The sequence below is a fragment of the Nomascus leucogenys genome, chromosome X (genome assembly GCF_006542625.1).
Source record: "Nomascus leucogenys isolate Asia chromosome X, Asia_NLE_v1, whole genome shotgun sequence".
Lineage (NCBI taxonomy): Eukaryota > Metazoa > Chordata > Mammalia > Primates > Hylobatidae > Nomascus > Nomascus leucogenys.
In genome coordinates this window covers 88,082,477-88,102,976 of record NC_044406.1, presented here as the reverse complement: position 1 = coordinate 88,102,976, position 20,500 = coordinate 88,082,477, and the positions used below count along the sequence as shown (strand labels likewise).

The 20,500-nt window shown below is 42.3% G+C and overlaps 1 protein-coding gene across 1 annotated transcript in view; it reads left to right on the top strand.

Moving 5' to 3' along the window:
- The first annotated feature begins 4,238 nt into the window (after positions 1 to 4,238).
- Positions 4,239 to 20,500, top strand: part of SYTL4 (synaptotagmin like 4) — a 56,664-nt gene continuing 40,402 nt past the window's right edge. Inside the window, exon 1 of the mRNA XM_030807120.1 lies at positions 4,239 to 4,356. The gene's annotated coding sequence lies outside the window, so the exon portion shown is untranslated. The remainder of the gene's footprint in view (positions 4,357 to 20,500) is intronic.

The window sequence follows — 20,500 nt, the reverse complement described above, 5'->3', positions numbered from 1 at the left end:
AGGGAGTTGGACAAAATGTTTCCAAAGTTACTTCTGGCTGAAAGTGTTTCCAGCTCCTGACAAGCACCATCTGCAAAGAAGGAGCAGAGAAGTGCCTGGTCTGAGTTCCCATAGGCCAGATTTGGGGGGCAGAACACATTCAAACTCCAAGGCTGAGTAGAGGGCTCTGGAGGGAGAGCTGAATTAGCAAAGCTAGACAGAACAAAAGGACTTCCAGTTTTTTTGTTTGTTTGTTTAATTTTGCTTTAAGTTCTGGGATACATGTGCAGAACGTGCAGGTTTACATGTGTCATGGTGTTTTGCTGCACCTATCAATCCATCATCTAGGCGAAGGATTTCCTTTTCAAAGTGGCCTCACACTTCAGGGTGGGGTGGTGTATTGAAGGGCTAAAGCATAAAAAAAACACAAAAAACAAAAAAAACTCTGGGTAGAGCCTGGGAGATGGATTTTTACTGTTTTGTCTGCTAGAATTAAATTTTTTTTTTTTAGCTTTTGAAGATTTTTCAAGAAGATTTAAAAAATATTATCAAAGCCATACATGCTCATTAAAAGAAAGTTGAAAAAGACAGAAAAGTAGGAGCAAAACTAAAAATTTGTTTAGTTCCATCACCTAGAGACACCCACTATCTATCTATCTATCTATCTATCTATCTATCTATCTATCTATCTTTTTTTTTTTTCAGACAGAGTCTTGCTCTGTCACCCAGGCTGGAGTGCAGTGGCGCAATCTCGGCTCACTGCAAGCTCTGCCTCCCAGGTTCACGCCATCCTCCTGCCTCAGCCTCCCGAATAGCTGGGACTACAGGCGTCCACCACCACGCCCGGCTAATTTTTTGTATTTTTAGTAGAGACGGGGTTTCACCGTGTTAGCCAGGATGGTCTTGATCTCCTGACCTCGTGATCCGCCCGCCTCAGCCTCCCAAAGTGCTGAGATTACAGGCATGAGCCACCACCCACTATCGATATTTTAATAAAAATTCTTGCATACAGGTATACCTTGGAGATATTGTGGGTTTGGTTCTAGACCACCACAATAAAGCAAGTTGCATACATTTTTCGGTTTCCCAGTAATATAAAAGTTATGTTTATACTATACCACAGTCTATTAAGTGTGAAATAGCATTATGTCTAAAAAACCAATGACCTTAATTGAAAAATACTTTAGGCCAGGCACAGTGGCTCATGCCTGTAATCCCAGCACTTTTGGGAGGCTAAGGCAAGAGGATCACTTAAGCTCAGGAGTTAGAAACCAGCCTGGGCAACATAGTGAGGCCTGTCTCTAATAAAATACTTTAAAAAATATATAGCTGGACATGGTGGTGTGTGCCTATAGTCCCAGCAACTCGGAGGCTGAGGTGGGAGTATCGCTCAAGTCCAGGAGATAGAGTCTACAGTGTGCTACAATTGTGCCACCGCCCTCCAGCGTGGTGACAGAGCGAGACCTTGTCTCAAAAAAAGAAAAACTTTATTGTTAAAAAATGCAAATGATCCTGTGAGCCATCAGTGAGTTGTAATCTTTTTGCTGGTGGGAGGTCTCGCCTTGATGTTGATGGCTGCTGACTGATCAGGGTGACGGTTCCTGAAGGTTGGGGTGGCTGTAGCAATTTCTTAAAATAAGACAACAGTGAAGATTGCTGTATTGATTGACTCTTCCTTTCACAAAAGATTTCTCTGTAGCATGCGATGCTGTTTGATTCCATTTTACACACAGTAGAACTTCTTCCAAAATTGGAGTCAATCCTCTCAAACCCTGCTGCTGCTTTATCAACTAAGTTTATGTGACATTCTAAATCCTTTTATTTATTTTATTTTTTTTCTTGCGACGGAGTCTCACTCTGTCACCCAGGCTGGAGTGCAGTGGCGCCATCTCGGCTCACTGCAAGTTCCACCTCCTGGGTTCACTCCATTCTCCTGCCTCAGCCTCCAGAGTAGCTGGGACTACAGGCACCGGCCACCATGCCTGCTAATGTTTTGCATTTTTAGTAGAGACGGGGTTTCACCGTATTAGCCAGGATGGTCTCAATCTCCTGACCTCGTGATCTGCCCGCCTCGGCCTCCCAAATTGCTGGGATTACAGGCGTGAGCCACCGCGCCTGGCCTCTAAATCCTTTGCTGTTGTTTCAACAGCGTTCACATCATCTTCACCAGGAGTAGATTCCATCTCAAGAAATCACTTTGTTTGTTCACACAGGAATCAACTCCTTGGTCAGTCAAGTTTTATCGTGAGATTGCAGCAATTCAGTTACATCTCTGGGTTCCACTTTTTTTTTTTTTTTGAGACGGGGTCTCACTCTGTCGCCCAGGCTGGAGTGCTGTGGCACGATCTTGGCTCACTGCAAGCTCCACCTCCCGGGTTCATGCCATTCTCCTGCCTCAGCCTCCTGAGTAGCTGGGACCACAGGCTCCCGCCACCATGCCCGGCTAATTTTTTTTGTATTTTTAGTAGAGACGGGGTTTCACCATGTTAGCCAGGATGGTCTTGATCTCCTGACCTCGTGATCCGCCCACCTCGGCCTCCCAAAGTGCTAGGATTACAGGCGTGAGCCACTGTGCTTGGCCTCTGGGTTCAACTTCTAATTCTAGTTCTCTTGCTATTTCTACCACATGTGTAGTGACTTCCTCCACTGAAGTCTTGAACCCTTCAAAGTCATCCATGAGGGTTGGAATCAACTTCTTCCAAACTCCTGCTAATGTTGATATTTGGCCCTTCTCCGTTGAATCATGAATGTTCTTAATGGCATCTAGAATGGTGAATCCATTGCCTTGAGTGGCATGTTGTCATTTACTGATATAGGAAATCCTGGAGGAGGAACAAATTTAAGAGAAAAGATGGTAGGTTTAACTTTGGATGTGTTGAATTTGAGGTGTCTGCAGGACATTCAAGTGGAGATGTCAAGAAAACAGAACTCAATAAAGCAGTCTGGGTAGAGTTATAGAATTAGAGTTGTGACCATATATATGGTAATTAAAGCCAAGTGAGTGAAAAAGATTATTTGGGGAGGGAGTATATGTATCCTAGCCCTGAGAATGTCTGACTTTCAGAGGTCAGATAGCAGAAGAGTGGCCTTAAAGGTCACTGAGGAGAGGGCAAAGAAGTAGGAGGAAAAGCAAAAGAGTAAAATGTCATAGATGCCATAGAAAATTTCAAGGACGAGGAAATGGTTAACGGTGTTAAATGTAGGAGAGAAGTCAAGCAAAATAAGGACCAAAAATACCTTACTTATTTATGGATTTATTGACACTGAGGGTCATTGTTTGTGTATCTCATTGAGAAGTTTCAGTGGGGGAAGGAAGCCAGACTGCTGAGAGCTAAGAAATAAATGAGAAGTAAGGGAATAAAAATTGCAATTTCACCTGTAAAGTACATTTTCAATACATTTGCCCATAAAGAGGACCTGAAGAGGGACCTACTGTGTAGGGAGGATCTTTTTTTAAGATGGTAGATACTTGAGCATGTTTAATTGCTGATGTGAAATGAGGGGAAGAGGGATGGGAGAGGGAGGGAGAGGAATCTGCAATTACTGGGTAGGTATAAACATTTTAAAGTCTATTGATACATATTGCTACATGCTTTCTAAAAGGGTTTTTAACCAACATATGCTCCTATCAGCAATTAAGAGAGCTTGTTTGGTGGCTACTTTGTCATCATTAAGTGTTATTAAAAAAATAAAAAAACAAAACTCTTTGCCAAAGAATCTCATTACTGTTCTAATTTGCTTTTCTTTGATTACTAGTGAGTTGGATATTTTAACCAGTTGTGTCCTTGAGTGTGTATGTGTGAATTTAGTCTACGCTTTTGCCCAAAACATTTCTATTTTAGACAGACATTTATTTGCCATAAAAGGCCACAAGTCAAAGGATCAGAATGGTATCATATTTTATTTACTCAAATTAGATAGTTCATACTCCTTTATCTTCTTAGAAGTGTGAGACAATTTGACAACTTTTGACTCAGCTGAACGAAAGAGGCAGGTGATTTCACCATCTAAGAGAGTGACCAACAGATGGAAGTAAGGGGGTGGGGAGGCACGTCTAGTGTTAGACCCCTGTCCTCAGTCCCCAGGCTCCCATTCCTAACCTGGAAGGACATTCCTCTTGTGTCTCAAGGCTTTGGGTCCCAGAGCTCCCTTTCGGGCTGAGTGGCCCCCTACTAAGGAGCCCAGGGCGCTGTGCGGCCCCTTTAAGAGTCCAGCTCCTCCCCGCTCCAGGGAAAGTTGCAGCTTTTTCCGCCTCCCGGGAGGGTGAGAAGGGCCGGCTGCCGGAGCTGGGTTGGGATCTTCCCGGAGCCGGAGACCCTCCCTCCAAACCGGCACTGGGACGTCTCGCTCTCCGGAGGCACCTGTTGCAGGTGACAGGTAGGTCAGCAGCCAGCGGCCGCCCCCTCGCCCTCGGTCCGGGGCTCCTTCTGGACCCCCAGCTCCTTTTCGCTGCTGAAGCGCCCCCCACCCCCATCTCGGGGTCGTGCGTCTTCCCTACCCGCTCTCTGCTCCCCCAGTTTTTCCTTCTCCCTAGCTGACCACGTCTCCCCTCTCCCCGTCCGCCTATCCCGACCGCACCCCCCCAGGCTTGGACTCCCGTCTGCTTGGGCGGTCCCTCCCGGCCACTTTTCTTCCTCCAGGGCTTCTTCTGGCCCCTTCCCTGACCCACCCAGCACTAATGCGGGCTGTGCCCCTCTGGGAGCCGCCTCCCCTCTCCTCTCCGGCTCCCCTCGCGGGGAGTGCCCGGGCTTTTCCCGCCAGCCCGAGCTGGTGCCCCTCCCGAGAGCTGGCCCTGGGGGCGGGGGCGGGGGCGGGGGCGGGGCCGAGCTCCTAGCGGGAACTGCGCCCTCCAAGGCGTCCAGTCACCTTTTCGTGGGTTCCTCTCTCAGCGCTCGGCCGTCGAGCGGGGTCGCTAACCCGCACTCTCTTCGGACCTCCGACGTCGCGGCTTCTCTGGCGTTGGCCACTCAGTCACAGGTAAAGGCTGGAGGCTGGTTGGCTGGAGTCCTGCCTCAGTGGGCTCCCTCTGCGCTTGGGGCTGGGGACCTGGCTGTGTGCTGTGGAGCTGCTTTATATTGCCGCTCTTCAAGCAGGCTGTGAGAGATCTGGTACTGGAGGAGGGTCCCAGAGATCTCAGAAGGGGCACAGAATGCTTTTGTCTCCTGTGTTGGTTTGTAATGGGGCAGAAAAAGGTGTTCCTCCAACCCTTAACATTGAATGAGGTGGGATTTGGGGTGGTGAAATCATTTGGTTAGAATTCTGGTGGCTTGAAAAGTGGTGAGTTTCTAATCAAGCTTTTCTTCCCCCAATACCCTGCTTCTTCAGGATTAGAGGACGTAAAATTCCAGAGTACTGTGCTTGGCAGGGTTGACCCTAGACCTTGTATATTTGTGGCAAAAATGAATCTTCTGTACATCCTGGACCTCCTATATTTAACTGGCTTATTTTCTGCTCTTTAAGTTCCCCACCCCCACCTCTCATAAATCTATTAATATTGAGGTATTAATGACTTAAGACTTTTGTCGCTGTGGGAACAATGTTTAACGCAGAGACGTGGCCTTGATGAAGTTTTCTGCGTTTTTGGTTGTTTGGTTTTTAGCACCCTAGTAGAAGAGCACCATCAACTTGGCTTGTGAGGCTCTTTTTGGGCAGGGGATGAACATTTCTGGTAACACAATTTCAGGTGTCTCACTCTTGGTCAGAGCAGTGAAATGGAGCTGGAGGCCTGTTCTGGGGTAACTGATCTGTGAGTATATGTAGCATTCTGGCTCTCTGAGCTTGTTAGGTTCTGGTTGTTAGGCTCCATTGAACCAGACACTGTGATAAGTTCTTTACATAAAAATGCAATCCTCACAATAACTCTATACAGTAGGTGCTACAGTTAATAACCATATTATGATGAAAAAGAGACTGAGAAGTTAAGTATCTTGCCCTCAAAATCTCGGAGGCAGAGCTTGTGTTCCTATCCTGTCACACCACCTCTATTGTCTTAGATGTTGGGAACACTGAATAGCTCATGGATGAGGACTAAGTGATTTAAAAATTTCCTTCCAAGCCCAAGTATATGTTTTGCTCCTTGATTCCACCTTAGATGCACTGCCGAGACTATGGACTCCTTACCTTACTGATGTCTTACCCACTTCATTTCCGACATGGGCCAGTTGCCATGTTACCACTGTAAGTACACATCCCTGAGTGTACTTAGATGAATGAAATCTCCCGGGTTCTCAGCTCTGTGGTAATTGTCCTGAAGTTAGGGGAGGGTAACCCTGCTTCTAGGGATGTGTGCCTGACTCAACTTCTTCCTCTCCTGCTGGCTAGGGGAGAAATGAGGGAGTGGTAAGTGATATGGATTTCCTGACGGCCATACTAGAGAGCCTGAGGGTGATCGTGTGCTAGTTTTGTCATGGGATGGATGGAGTACCATAGACAAGGATAGGAAGAAAATGTCCTCCCTATTCCCATCTCTGGGACTTTGCTCAAACTGTTCCTTCTTTTCTTCCTAAAAAGCTAACTTTCCTCCCCCATTCCCCCTCCCCTGACATTAATTCCTAGCCATCCCTCAAGATTGAGTTCTGAAGTCACCTCCTTTGGAACAGCCTTACTGAACACATACTTCTTCCCCCAAGCAGAATTGCCAGTTATCCTGTGTCCTAAAGCACTTTGTTTACACCTCAGTAAAGCCCTTAACACTGCTTAGTTGTTTTTCCACCTGGAAGGCTGTAAGTTCTCTAAGGGCAAGGTCTGGATCTCGGAGCTCTCTTTGTCTTAAATATAAGATATTGGCAAATATTTGTGCCAGTAACCGGACGTACCATGCCATTCCTTCAAGGGGCTGAGGTGTAGTGATAGTGGGGTTGAGGTACAGAAGACACCTTCCTGAGGTACTTGAAATACCACAGCTAGGAGTTTGCCTTGACCACCCTATTTAAACGTGTAATCCCTTCCCTGAACATTCCATATGCCCTTTCCCTACCTTATTACATTGTTCTTGCTTATTGTCTGCCCTCCCACTCCCTCACCCACCATAACATAAACACCCTGTGGGCAGGGATTGCTGTCTGTTGTATTCACCAGTAGACTCTTGGACCCAGAACAGTCCTTGGTACATCATAGGTGCATAGTAATATTTGTTAATGAATGAATGGCATTGCCATTCTAGGAATTTGGCGCTCTTGGAGTTAGGCACTCCTGGACCTGAAACTAAGCCTACCCAGTTTGTCGCCCTACAGGTGTAAGTTTGCCCCAGGCCCAAAACTCAGCTTTACTTCTGCTGATTTTTGCTTTGAGATTGCATTCCTGATGCCAACTTTGACCTAGGTGGAAGTACTTCCTCTCTCTTACTTTTTTTTTTTTTTTTTTTGAGACAGAGTCTTGCTCTGTTGCCCAGGCTAGAGTACAGTGGCGCGATCTCGGCTCACTGCAAGCTCTGCCTCCCGGGTTCATGCCATTCTCCTGCCTCAGCCTCCTGAGTAGCTGGGACTACAGGCGCCCGCTACCATGCCCGGCTAATTTTTTGTGTTTTTAGTAGAGACGGGGTTTCACCGTGTTAGCCAGGATGGTCTCGATCTGCTGACCTCACGATCTGCTCTCCTCGGCCTCCCAAAGTGCTGGGATTACAGGCGTGAGCCACCGCGCCTGGTCTCTCTTATTTTTTAAAAGTATGCGTCTCTGGGTGGAAATCTCTAAAGTTTAAAAGTGGAAATTTAAAAATGTTGTGCTTCTTGTTGGTAGGAAGGGGAGCTGCACTGGGAGGAAGGGGTGTGGATTGTCAGATGTCTTGAGGCCTTTCAGACTTTTCGCAAGATCAGTAAGAGGCTGGAGAAAGTTACTGTGCAATGGGGAAGTGAACAGCTCAAAAGAATAACGGATGGCACAAATTAGGCTTCTGGTTTCAAGTTACCCATAGCCTTTTAGATATGAGGTGGTTATTGGATTATGGAACTTTATGGAAAAGCCGTAGCTGAGTGCTATTTGTGTTGTACTTAACTAGTTTTCTACCAGGATGACTGTGCAGTCTGAAGAAACCACTGTGTAACATACAAGAAAAAAGTGCTATTCTGTTTAAAAGTGTTTTGAAATGTTCAGAAAGGAAGAGGCCAGAATCTCTTAGAAGACAGACTTGGAAGGAGTTGGGCCCTTCATAAGGTGGTAAATATGTGATTCTCATCATTTAACATGTGTTAACTTATTTGAGACTCAAATTTGTACAAAAAACTGACCAGCTTCTTTTTCTACTAAATTTGTCTCCCCAGCCTTTGAACATTGCAGTGACCCAGGGCTCAGTCCCTGGACTTTTCTCCATCTAAAATCTTCACAGAGGCTCTCATCCAGCCGCATGGCTTTGAAGAACATCTGTCTAGACAGTCGTCACTCCCAAATTTATGTTTGTGACCCAGGCCTTTCTTCTAAGCTGCAGCCTCATATATCCAATGACCTATTTGACATCTCTGCTTGCCTATCAGATAGACCTCTCCAATGTAACGTGGCCAAAATGGCACTCCCGATTGCCCTTGTATTCCCACCCTCTTCCCTCAGCACTCCCTGTCTCAGTAAAATGTCACCATCATCCATTCAGTTGCTCAAACCAAGAACCTAAGATCACCCTTGATTCTTCTTTTTCTCTCACTGGTCTCCACCCAATTTAATTCATGAAGGAATCCTGCTGACCTGATCTTCAGACTGTATCATGTATTCTGCCACACGTCTCCATCTCCTCTGCCTGTCACCCTAGTCCAAGCCACCACATGTCTGCCATAAACATTCTTGCATAATGCTCGAGGATATATATACACAAGTATTTTTGTGGGATAGCTTTCTAATAGGAGAATTGTTAGGTCAAAGGATATATACATTAAACAATTTAAATAGGCATCACCAGAGTGACATTCGAGAGGGTTTACCCTTTCACCATGGCGAGTGGTTTTCCTCCTGCCCTTGCTGAGGATGGATGACACTTTTAATTTTTTCCAATCTGATAGGTGAAAAATAGTATCTAACTGATTTAACTTGGCATTTCTCTGATCACTAGCGTGGCTGAGCATCTTTTCATTTGTGCTAGCTATTTGTATTTTTCCGAGACTTGCTCCTTTATATCCTTTGCACATTTATCTTTTGGGTTATATATTTGATTTGTTTGTAAGAACACTGTATTTATTAGTTATATTTACCCATTGCCTATTATATAGTGCAAGTTTTTTTCTCGCTAGTCTGTCATATGTCATAACTTTGTTCATGATGCGTACCCCTCTCGTAATCAGATAAAACCCACTATAAAACATTTAAAAAACACGTTCATTAGATTTGGCAATTAGGAGGCCAAAGACAACATCAGTGCAGCAGGAGGAGAGAAGGCAGATCATAGAGGGTTGGGCAGTGAGGACTGAGAAGGACTGATAAAAAATATGGTAGATACACGTGGACATGGAGAGTGGGATGATAGACAATGGAGACTCAGAAGGGTGAGGGGTGGGAGAAGGGTAGATGATGAGAAATTTCTTAATGGGTACAATGTATGTTATTCAGGTTATAGATACCCTAAAGTCTCTGACTTAACCACTGCATATGTAACAAAATTGCATGTGTACCCCATAAATTTATATAATTAAAAAATGTAGTATATACATTGAAGAAGCTTGGCTATGATGGGAAGGAGAGAGTGTTCCTTATAGACAGTAAGGCACAGGGGATAAAAAAGATGTTTTATTTAATCTTGTTTTACTTTAAATATAAGAGATAGATGAGCCCATTTATGTGCAGATGGCATACAGCTTGATGATGCAAGGTCGCTGAGAAAGTCGGAGGGTGGGAGTGCCAGAGTGAAAGGGGGGAAAAGACTAGCCTTAGAGAAAAAGTGGTGGCTCTTCCATTGAAACAAGAGGACTCACCAATCCTCTTGGTAAAAACTATGGAGAAGGAAGGAGCTGTGGAGGGACAGGATTTTGAGAGAGCCCCTCCGCCCCCAACAAGAGAGTGAAAGGTTGACCAGAGAGTAAAGAGGGGAAGAACGGTAAAGGGTTGGAATAGCATTTGAGAGAGACGAAAAGAGGAGTTCTTTAGGGGCATATCATCCAGGTTATGTATGTGTATTTCAAAATATGCTGTACACCATAAATATGTACAATTTTTGTCAAGTATACCTCCATAAAACTGGAAAAAATTTTTAAAATGGCTTCGGTAACTTGAATTTGTCTCTGCCTCAAGTCGCAGAACCCTGTATCCATTCTGTCCGGCAGCACTCATCAGACCAGGAACAGAGTGTGGACAATCTAGTATGGGGGATTTTTTCCGGGTGGCCGTGACAGAAATAGGGAGAGGCCTGGAGATTGGATGGCCCTGGCAGAAGAATAGTTGAAATGATGGATCACTGTGGCTTTCATATTCATATCTGTGACTATCTAAACCGAACTTGACCTTGAGTAATTTTTAAGAAGTAGAAAATTTCCATGGCATCTACACTGCTTCTTGTTTGTAGCTCTATCAATTCAGGCATCAGAATACCATTAGTATCAGTGTCTTTAAACTCATCAGAAAGCATGATTTGATTTACTGAGGGCCTACGTTGTGCCATGCTCTGTGTTGATTTACTGAGGATTTACACTGCACCAACTGAAAGCCTACAGTCAGGATCCTACAATGTAGATTTGTCCATCTATCCATCCATCAACCCAGCTGGATGCTTGAGGTATGGCTGAGAAGAAGGTAGACAATGGCCATTTTTCTCCTGGAACTTATTTCGGCAGGGGAAGTGTATATTAAATATTGTATCACATAATTTTTTAATTACAATTGTGATAAGTTCTGTGAAGTTCAGTTTTCTTAGAAATCAGATTGTCACATTGCTTTTTAACAATTTACATTTGCCCACAAAATATGAGAATATCTCTTAAATCCTTTTTAAAAATTGAAAATTGTCTTTCTGAAATTTTGCTGAATTAATAAGCAAACAAAAAAATCTTTATTGCCAGTAAGAGTGAAACTTTTTCTTTTTGATGTCTATTGGCCATGTGATTTTTCCCCTTTAAGAATTATCTGTTCACGCTCTCTGTCTATTGGATACTTACTTCTTCTTGTTTTTAATAGATCTCTCATTCCATGTTCGAAACCATTAGCTACACTTCTCTCCTTTCTCTCTTAGCCCTGGTGACCTTAAAATATTTTCCCCTAGTCTCTACGGCCATTCCCTTTTGATCTCCTGTGAAATTTTTTTCTTACCAGAAGTGTTGCTGTGCTTAGGGATGGGACTACATTTTTATTACTTGACCCAATAAAAGGTAACATATAAATCTTCTGTTCCTGCTTATCCCACTCTCTAGAGGTAACAATGTTAAGATTGTATTTCTTTCTAGACATTTTTCTGTTCATCCATGATCCAATCTGTCTAAAATGTAAATGAATAAAAATGGAATCATAATATATATGATTTGCAATTTTTTTTTTACTTAATATGCTTTCAGTGTCAGTATATATAGAACTACAGTACCTTCTTCTTTTTAACAAAGGCACAATATTCCCTAATATGTGTGTACCATAACTAGTCAGTTTCCTATTGATGGATGTTTATGTTCTTTTTTTTTTTGCTCTTTCAAATATTGAGCATCCTCAGAATATATATTTGTGAATTTACTTGAATATCAGCAGAATAAGTTTCTCAAAATGAAATGGCTATGTTAAAAATATGGTCAGTGGTACTAAAGATCCAGAGAAATCTAGGAAGACCAAGAACTGTCTATTGGATTTAGGAAGTTCTTGGTGACCTTAGAGCAATTTCAGAGAACTGTGAGGCAGAAAGCTAAACTATGGTGGGTTGAGAAATGATTGGGGAGATGAGGAAGTGGAGGCAGTGATTATGTACAATTCCTTAGAGAAATCTGTCTGGCTTTGAAGAGCAGAGAAAGGGTAGTAGCAAGGAAGGAGTTGAGATTGAGGACCTGTTATTTATTTATTTATTTATTTATTTATTTAGGAATGACTTGAGTTTCTTTAAAGGCTGGTGGGAAGGAGGGACTAATTAATAGAGCAAAATCCTTGGAGGGCAAAGTCCTTATGCCAGATGGGAGGGGATCCAGATTGAGGTAGAGGATTATCCTCAATAGGCATAGATGAAAGTAGATTCATAGATTTGGCAGCAGGAACTTGTCTGATGGTATTTCTATTTCTCTATGATGTAGTAGTTAAGGCCAACCTCTTAGAGCAGGGGTTAAGATGGGACAAGGTTTGAGTTAGATATTCGTGGTGTTTGAAGAAGGTTTGAAATAGTTATTGTGGAGAACAGGAGAGCAGCTTGGGGAAGCATAGTTGCAGTGCCAGGCAGGGTTAAGATGAGCTTGATGACCAAGAATTCATATGGATAATAATCTACCAGAGTGTGATTTTTTTTTCTCCAGTAGATCTCAGGAGTCCTTGTGCATGCATAAAGTATAACAGTTGGACTTAGAAGAGCTATGGTTTTTTAAATCAGATATTTGCAGTGAAATTATGCATTATTGAGGATATTGACAAGAGTGCAGTTGAAACAATAGAATTGGCTGGGTGCGGTGGCTCACACCAGTAATCCTAGCACTTTGGGAGGCTGAGGCAGGTGGATCACCTGAGGTCAGGAGATAGAGACCAGCCTGGCCAACATAGTGAAACCCCATCTCTACTAAAAATACAAAAATTAGCCAGGCGTGGTGGCGCACACCTGTAATCCCAGCTACTCGGGAGGCTGAGGCAGGAGAATCGCTTGAACCCAGGAGGCAATGGTTGCATTGAGCCAAGATGACGCCACTGCACTCCAGCCAGAGTGACAGAGAAAAAGTCTCAGAAAAAAAAAGAGAAAGAAACAATAAAATTTAAATGTTATTGGGAAGGAAGTAAAGATGGGAAGGAGCTGAGGAGGTGAAAGCAGAAGGGTCTATGGAACACTGCCCCCACCCAAGAAATCTGAGAATAGGAATGGGGCTAGTTGGGGGGCTCATTGGCTGAATAGGCTAGAAGCACAGCAGGTTGTGGTCAGAGAGGGGGTGTTGAATCAGTGATATCAAAGGTGGAGAAGTCCTAGATGATAAGCTCTTGGGTGTGGCCGAATATGATATATGGTATTCTTGATGCCAGCTCATTCGTTCAACAAATATTTATTTTGTGCATATTATGATCCAGGCAGTGCTCTAGGCACCAAAGGTACAGAAATGAACAAAACAAAGTCCCTTCTCTCATACAGCTTACAATCTAGTTGGGGAGAATATTTTTATAAACTAAAAGAACATCCTTATTGATGTGCTGATACCTGTATGTGTAGCTTTATTTATAACTAATGATAATACTAGGATCAAATATTTACATATATGGGGGCTAAGAAGGTCCATCTAGGCATTTTGAGTATCTTGCTTTATCTCAAGTTATACTAACTGAATTATGAAAACTCATACCTCTTTTCTTTCCCCTTAGAACTTTTTAAGGTATTTTTACTTACTGTGTCAATATTGAAAATAAACAAATATATACAAATCTAATTTGAACATTTTATTGGTTTTAATTTTTTATACTTTATTTTTTTAAAACATTAGGATATTGCTTCAAGCTGTAGACCAGATGTTGATAATGCACGTACTAATCTTGCTCTAGGGATTTGATGTAATGTGTAAAGTAATTATGGTTAAGCAGTTTAGGAGGGAAAGAAGGCTTGTAATAAGTTAATATTTTACATTTATTTTTATATTATTCTCCAATTTATTATTTATACCTACCTTTTAATGTACGTATGCTCATGTATATATTTATTAATATATTGGAAAGAAATTAGCATTTATTTGGCATCTTATAGGCCTCAAGTAAAACTTTAAAATTACGTGCCATGTATGCAATTCAATTTAAATTCAACTACAGGTTATTTTTTATTGTTTTAAGGTTTCTGTGGCCATAGCCAGATCACAGCATCCCTAAAATTAAAAAGAAACCAAATGCATGAAATCACAGTTATGTGTGAGCATGGGCTGGATTAGTCATGAACCATGATGATTTCACATTTAAGGGGACTGTGTGGGTGATTTTTAGGTGACATGGTCAGCAAGAAATAATCAGATGCCAGCTAGAGTTCAGTTTAGAAATCCCCACCATCTGCGATCCTGGCAGGAGAAGAGGGTCTTCCCTGCGGGGGTGCTGCATTATCAAAGCTTGTTGACTAAGGAAAGATAATAGTGTTCTGCGTGGGAGGTGATGAGGCTTATTGAAAAATAACAATGTGTCAGCTCTCACTGGACTTAAAAATGTTTTATACATATAAATGACCTAGATTTTAAAACAGTCCATTCTTTTAGTTGGGGATTTTAGATTTTTTAAAAATCTAAAAAATGGGCTGTCAAGGAAGGGGCTTTTGGCAGAGAGGAGGGTAAACTGGCCATCCTACACCCATCAGCCTTATGAGGCTCTTGTGTCTGGCTCATGTTAGAGGAAGCTTCAAATGTAGATTTTGAAAGCTGGAAAGCTAAATGGGATTTGTTTTAATATATGTATTTTCCCTGTTGCCAAGTAGGGTGTTTGGACACATGGTCTTGTTTTTATAATATTTTAGAGTTACTTCTATGTACCACATTTATGGAAATCTGCCTTCTAGGATTGGTGGTGGGTTTAAGGCACCTTCTAGAGTTGCTGAGGAGCAGGGGAAAAATGTGTGGAATCATGAAAGACCACATTTCCACATATCCAAAACAACCATTCTGCAGGAGAAATGAATATATAGTATTAAGATATCTGACTTCCTTCTGGGACTTGTTTTAGAGTAGTATATATTATTTTAAGTGGGAGTTTACACAAACCATTTATGAACAGAATTTGTTGGTATTGAAAGGTAGCTATGTGAATTCCATCTGGAGGAAATTGTCCCCGCATATGATTCTAAGAGCTAACAAAAGAGGCATTTTAGTTACTACCACTGCCTTCTTCCACCCTGCTGCCCACCCCCACCCCCTGCCCCACCATTATGCACCTGACATCTTTTAGGATGGATGTCCTGGATGAGGGGAATGAGTTATTTTCTTGCGTATAATGTTGCTTTGAGCTAGAGTTGCTCTGGCCTGTTAAACATATTGCAGGCGGAGGTCAGGGGTCTGGGAAAGTAAGCCAGACCGAGGGCCTCTCAAACATTGTTTGTTATTAGCTGAAGACTTTTAGAAACCCCACCTCAAGTTCCTGAGGTTAATGTCCCCTTTTCCAAAAATCACCATATAGAGAAATATTGCCAGAATATGAAGAGACAGTATAATATAATGTAACGGTTAAGAGCTTGGACTCTGAAACCAGACGGCCTGGGTCCAAAAACCAGACTGTCATAGGGCATGTGACCTTGAGCAAGTTATTTGCTCAATCTGTGCCTCACTTTCCTCATTTGTAAAGTGGACATAATAATTTAGTACCTACCTCACAGTGTGATTGTGAGGACTAAATAAAGTGCTTAGAAAAGTGCATGGCACATAATAAACATTATAGAAGTGTTAACTATCATTATCATCATCTTCGTCAGTTGGTGGATATCTTAAAAGGAGTGAAAACCGGCCAGGTGAGATGGCTAACGCCTGTAATCCCAGCACGTTGGGAGGCCGAGATAGGCAGATCACGAGGTCAGGCATTTAAGACCAGCCTGGCCAACATGGTGAAACCCTGTCTCTACTAAAAATACAAAAATTAGCCGGGTGTGAAGGCACACACCTATAATCCCAGCTACTGGGAGGCTGAGGCAGGAGAATCCCTTGAACCCAGGAGGCGGAGGTTGAGGTGAGCTGAGATGGCGCTGCCTAACTCCAGCCTGGGCAACAGAGTGAGACTCCATCTCACAAAAAAAAAAAAAAAAAAAAAAAAAAAGGAGTGAAAAGCACAAAATGCCTCAGCACATGCAAACTCTACTTTTGTAGAATCTATTTTGAAAAGGATCGTAGGGAGCCAAAACCTTCCCGCAAAATCAGAATTTTGTAAAATTAAGAGCCAGTTGTAAATTTCTCATTGTTAGGGAAAAATACAGCTTTGCTCCCATACAACTTTTGAGAATGGACTCGTGAAGGCAGGCCCTAGGGGATTTTATGTGAGGCATAGATGTGCTCCATGGATGGACAGGTAGGGGTCTAGACCCCAGCTGACTCCTAGGAAGCCTCAGTTGCCCTTTGGTTTTGGAGCCTTGATACTAACTCTACCAGTTTGTCTCCACTCCTATTTTTCTTCTTTTTGATCCTATTTTTAAAATTTATGATATTTTTTGATGTTTTATGAATCTTTGTAAGTCACTTTAAATCCTGTCTGGAACAGTGTATAAATAAATATCCTTTAAACTGATCATATCTAATTACTAACATTTGCTTCATATTTATGCTTGTCAGCCTCCCTCCATGCAGAGAGGTACGGTGACCTTCCATCTAGGCAAGAATACTGATTAGATTTCTCAAATTTCATAGAAAGATGTCAAAACTGCCATATGCTCATATATTTTCCAAAGCATATGGTTAATAATAATTAAAACTAAACAGCTACCAATATTGGGTGCTTACTCTAGGCCAGGCACTATGCTATGCCTTTTACTCATGATGCATGCTTGAATCCTCACAGCCATAGGCAGGAGCTCTTATTATTAATCCTCATTTTTACAAATGGGGAGACAGACTCAAGGAGGTTAAATAACTTGCCCAAAGTTAATTCAGGGAAAAGGCAAAGCTGCGATTTTAACCCAGGCAGCTCAGATCCAGTGCTTTTAAGCACAATTCTATGCTATACTGTCCTTAATTAGAAATCTAGCACATCAGAACTCCAAGTCCCAGTAGAAGAGGCCGTACTTGTGTTACAGAACATTCACAGGTCCTGCAGATTTTCTCTCTGTGTTATGTCTTTAATATGCCCCTTTCTATCTCTAGTGCCACTGCCCTCTACTCTTGGCTCTTGTTATCTTTCCTCTGGATTTATGCCACAGCCTCCTCAAATCCATAGTCTGCAAAATTGTCAGTGTGCCCTAACAAGTCCTTGCTTTACCTAAAACTCTTCAGTGATTTCTGTTGTCGAAGGCTAATTAGCCGTGTTTTTGAGCATAGCATATGGAGCACCCGCCAGCCACACATGATGTGATTCCCCACCTGCCTCTTCCGCATTCTCCCTTACAATTTAAACCAACCAGCATCATTGTACTACTTGCTCATACCACGTTGCTTTATGCCTCCATGCTTTTGTAAATGCTACGCACTTTGCCTGGAAAGCCCTCGTTCTCCTGCTTATCCAGCTGAAACACATTAATTTACAATCAGTTCATGTGCTACTGCTGGATATTCTCTTTCTAATTCCCTTTCCCCAAGCTGAATTATGTGCCCTCCCTTGGTATTCTTATAATATCTCATGCATATATTTCTTTGGTTACCATGTTTTGTTTTGTTTTTTAAGGATTATTTAAGTGTCTCTGTTACTAAACTGTGAACTCTGTGGGCATGGACTAGCTCTGTTCTTTTCTTCTTAGCCAGCTAGTGTACCGCTTAGCACATAGTTGGCCCTCCTAACTAGTGAGCATTCTGTAACAGTGCAGAATACAGAGCTCTAGGACAGGGAAAGAAGTAGGATTTGGAAGGCCTGAAACCGTGCACACATTCAAAGATAATTACCAGGACAGCAGAAGGAGCTCTTGCAGAAAAATCTTTGGGGCCAGGTAATTTACATTATTTAACCCAAGAGCCAGAAAGGATGTGGGGAGATGGGAGCTGGGGTCTGAATCCAAAGGGAACTTTGAAACTTCTAAGAAGCCAGACTTAGCAGCTTTATAAATTGAAACTTCCTTGAATTTGTCTGAGTAGCCTGGAATAGGTATCTAAGACAGATACATTTTAATAAGAATATTTATAGTTTTCTAGGAGAGACATCACCCTAAAATTGAAAGGGGCAGTTGATACAATAATGAACACAATGTCCCAAAGCAAATATTTTATTGACTGTAAGCAATGTTGTATGCTCATGCAAATGTTACCAGTAAGATGTTATCCATTGGTATTTTTGTGCATAGGTGGCTGGATCCAGACAAGGGGATTTTAGGAAGCCCTGCATTCCTGGAAGCTTTCTTTTCTACTTGAGTTTTTTTCTTTTTTCTTTTTTTTTTTAAGTTTTGCAGACCACCATATACTCTGGATTTGGTCTCATTTTTCCGTGCTCTAAAATCAACTTTTTTTTTTTTTTGAGTTGGAGTTTTGCTCTTGTTGCCCAGGCTGGAGTGCAGTGGTGTGATCTCAGCTCACCGCAACCTCTGCCTCTCAGGTTCAAGCGATTCTTCTGCCTCAGCCTTCCCGAGTAGCTGGGATTACAGGCATGTACCACCATGCCGGGGTAATTTTGTATTTTTAGTAGAGACGGAGTTTCTCCGTGTTGGTCAGGCTGGTCTTGAACTCCCAACCTCAGGTGATCAGCCCGCCTCGGCCTCCCAAAGTGCTGGGATTACAGACGTGAGCCACCGCTCCCGGCCAAATCAACTCTTTTACCTTTAGATTATCAAATAACTAGTCCCCCACCCATGGGTACTAGATTTTGCTACCTTTTAGGGCTATGCTTCACCCATGTTCTGGAAACCCACACAAATAATAGGTATTAGTTTTGACAGTACTTTAGCTTGATCTGCTTTAGATGCTGTCATTGCTTTTGTCACAATTAGTTAATAGAGTCCACTTTTTTTTTTTTTTGAGAGAGAAAGAGAAAGGGTCTTACTCTGTCACCCAGGCTGGAGTGCAGTGGACCAATCTTGGCTCATTGCAGCCTTGACCTCCCAGGCTCAGGTGATCCTCCCACCTCAGCCTTCCAAGTAGCTGGGATTACAGGTACACACCACCACACCTGGCTAATTTGTGTGTGTGTGTGTGTGTGTGTGTGTGTCTATGTGTGTGTGTAAAGATGGGGTTTCACTGTATAGTCCAGGCTGGTCTCAAACTCCTGGGCTCAAGAGATCCTCCCACCTCAGCTTCACAAATTGCTAGGATTACAGGCATGAGCCACCTCACCTAGCCTAGAGTCCACTTTTGAATATGTCTTATGACAGCAAAAATTCTTATTCATTATGCTGTACTACTTGCATAAGAGCAACTGCATACAATCATCAGAATGATTTATTCTTTCCTAATTAACATACATCATATCTCTATGCAAGCAGAATCATGAAAATATATGGCAATTTGTAGAATAGTTTCCCTTAACCAGCCTTTAAAGGACTTCCTAGCTTTTTTGATTACTCACCTTTATCACCCCAAATTTTTATCACTCCTAAAATAAGTATTTGTAAACTACATTATTAACCACTGTATTGGTCATATATTATAAAGCATGCACAGGCCAGGTGTGGTGTCTCACGCCTGTAATCCCAGCCCTTTGGGAGGCCGAGGCAGGAGGATCACTTGAGTCTAAGAGTTCGAGACCAGCCTGGGCAACATGGTGAAACCCCATCTCTACAAAAAATAAAAACAAAGTAGCCAGGTGTGGTGGCTTGTGCCTGCAATCCCAGCTACTGGGGAGGCTGAGGTGGGAGAATTATTTGAGTCCAGGAGGTCAGGGCTACACTGAGCTACGATTGTGCCGCTGCACTCCAGCTTGGGTGACAGAGTGAGACTCTGTCTCAAAGAAAAAGCACAAAAATAGAAATAAAGAAGGATGAGAGATTAAATGAACTTCTAAAAATTAATTCTAATAATTATTAATGGTACAATAACCTTTGCTGTCGTTTTGATGATACCAGTGACATTAAATGTGCTTCATTTAAACAAAATTTTGGTTTATGATACAGCTACTTGAACATCTGATTCTAACTTCTGTTTATTTTTATACTTGATTTTAATGACTGATGCCTCACAAAGTATATACATTTTAAAATAAAAGAAGTATATTGTTTGGATGCACTTACTGAATAATCATGTTCATATTACAGTTCCAGGCACCAGTTATACAAACATTTTATTGCTGTTCCTGAACCTGCTGTCTTTTACGTTTTTAACAAATTGAAAAGTTAAAAGGTGGAACATCTTTTAGATAACAAAACTATATAGTAAGGGAAATATTTCAAACCTACTCTGTATTGTTTATTCTCTATTAAGAAAAACCTTGGCCGGGCACGGTGGCTCACGCCTGTAATACCCGCACTTTGGGAGGCCGAGATGGGCAGATCACGAGATCAGGAGATTGAGACCATCTTGGCTAACACGGTGAAACCCTGTCTCTACTAGAAATACAAAAAATTAGCCGGGTGTGGTGGTGGGCGCCTGTAGTCCCAGCTACTGGGGAGGCTGAGGCAGGAGAATGGCGTGAACCCGGGAGGCGGAGCTTGCAGTGAGCCGAGATCGTGCCAGTGCACTCCAGCCTGAGCAACAGCAAGACTCCATCTCAAAAAAAAAAAAAAAACCTTGACATAAAATATTTTAGTGTTTCAATTAATTTAAAGGCTCCTAGTGTCTTGTAGGTATTCTGGGATTGGAAAACATGATTACAAGAAGAGAGTTTAGTTACATTTAATATTAAAATGTTTAAAAACATTTTATTGAACTACAATAGA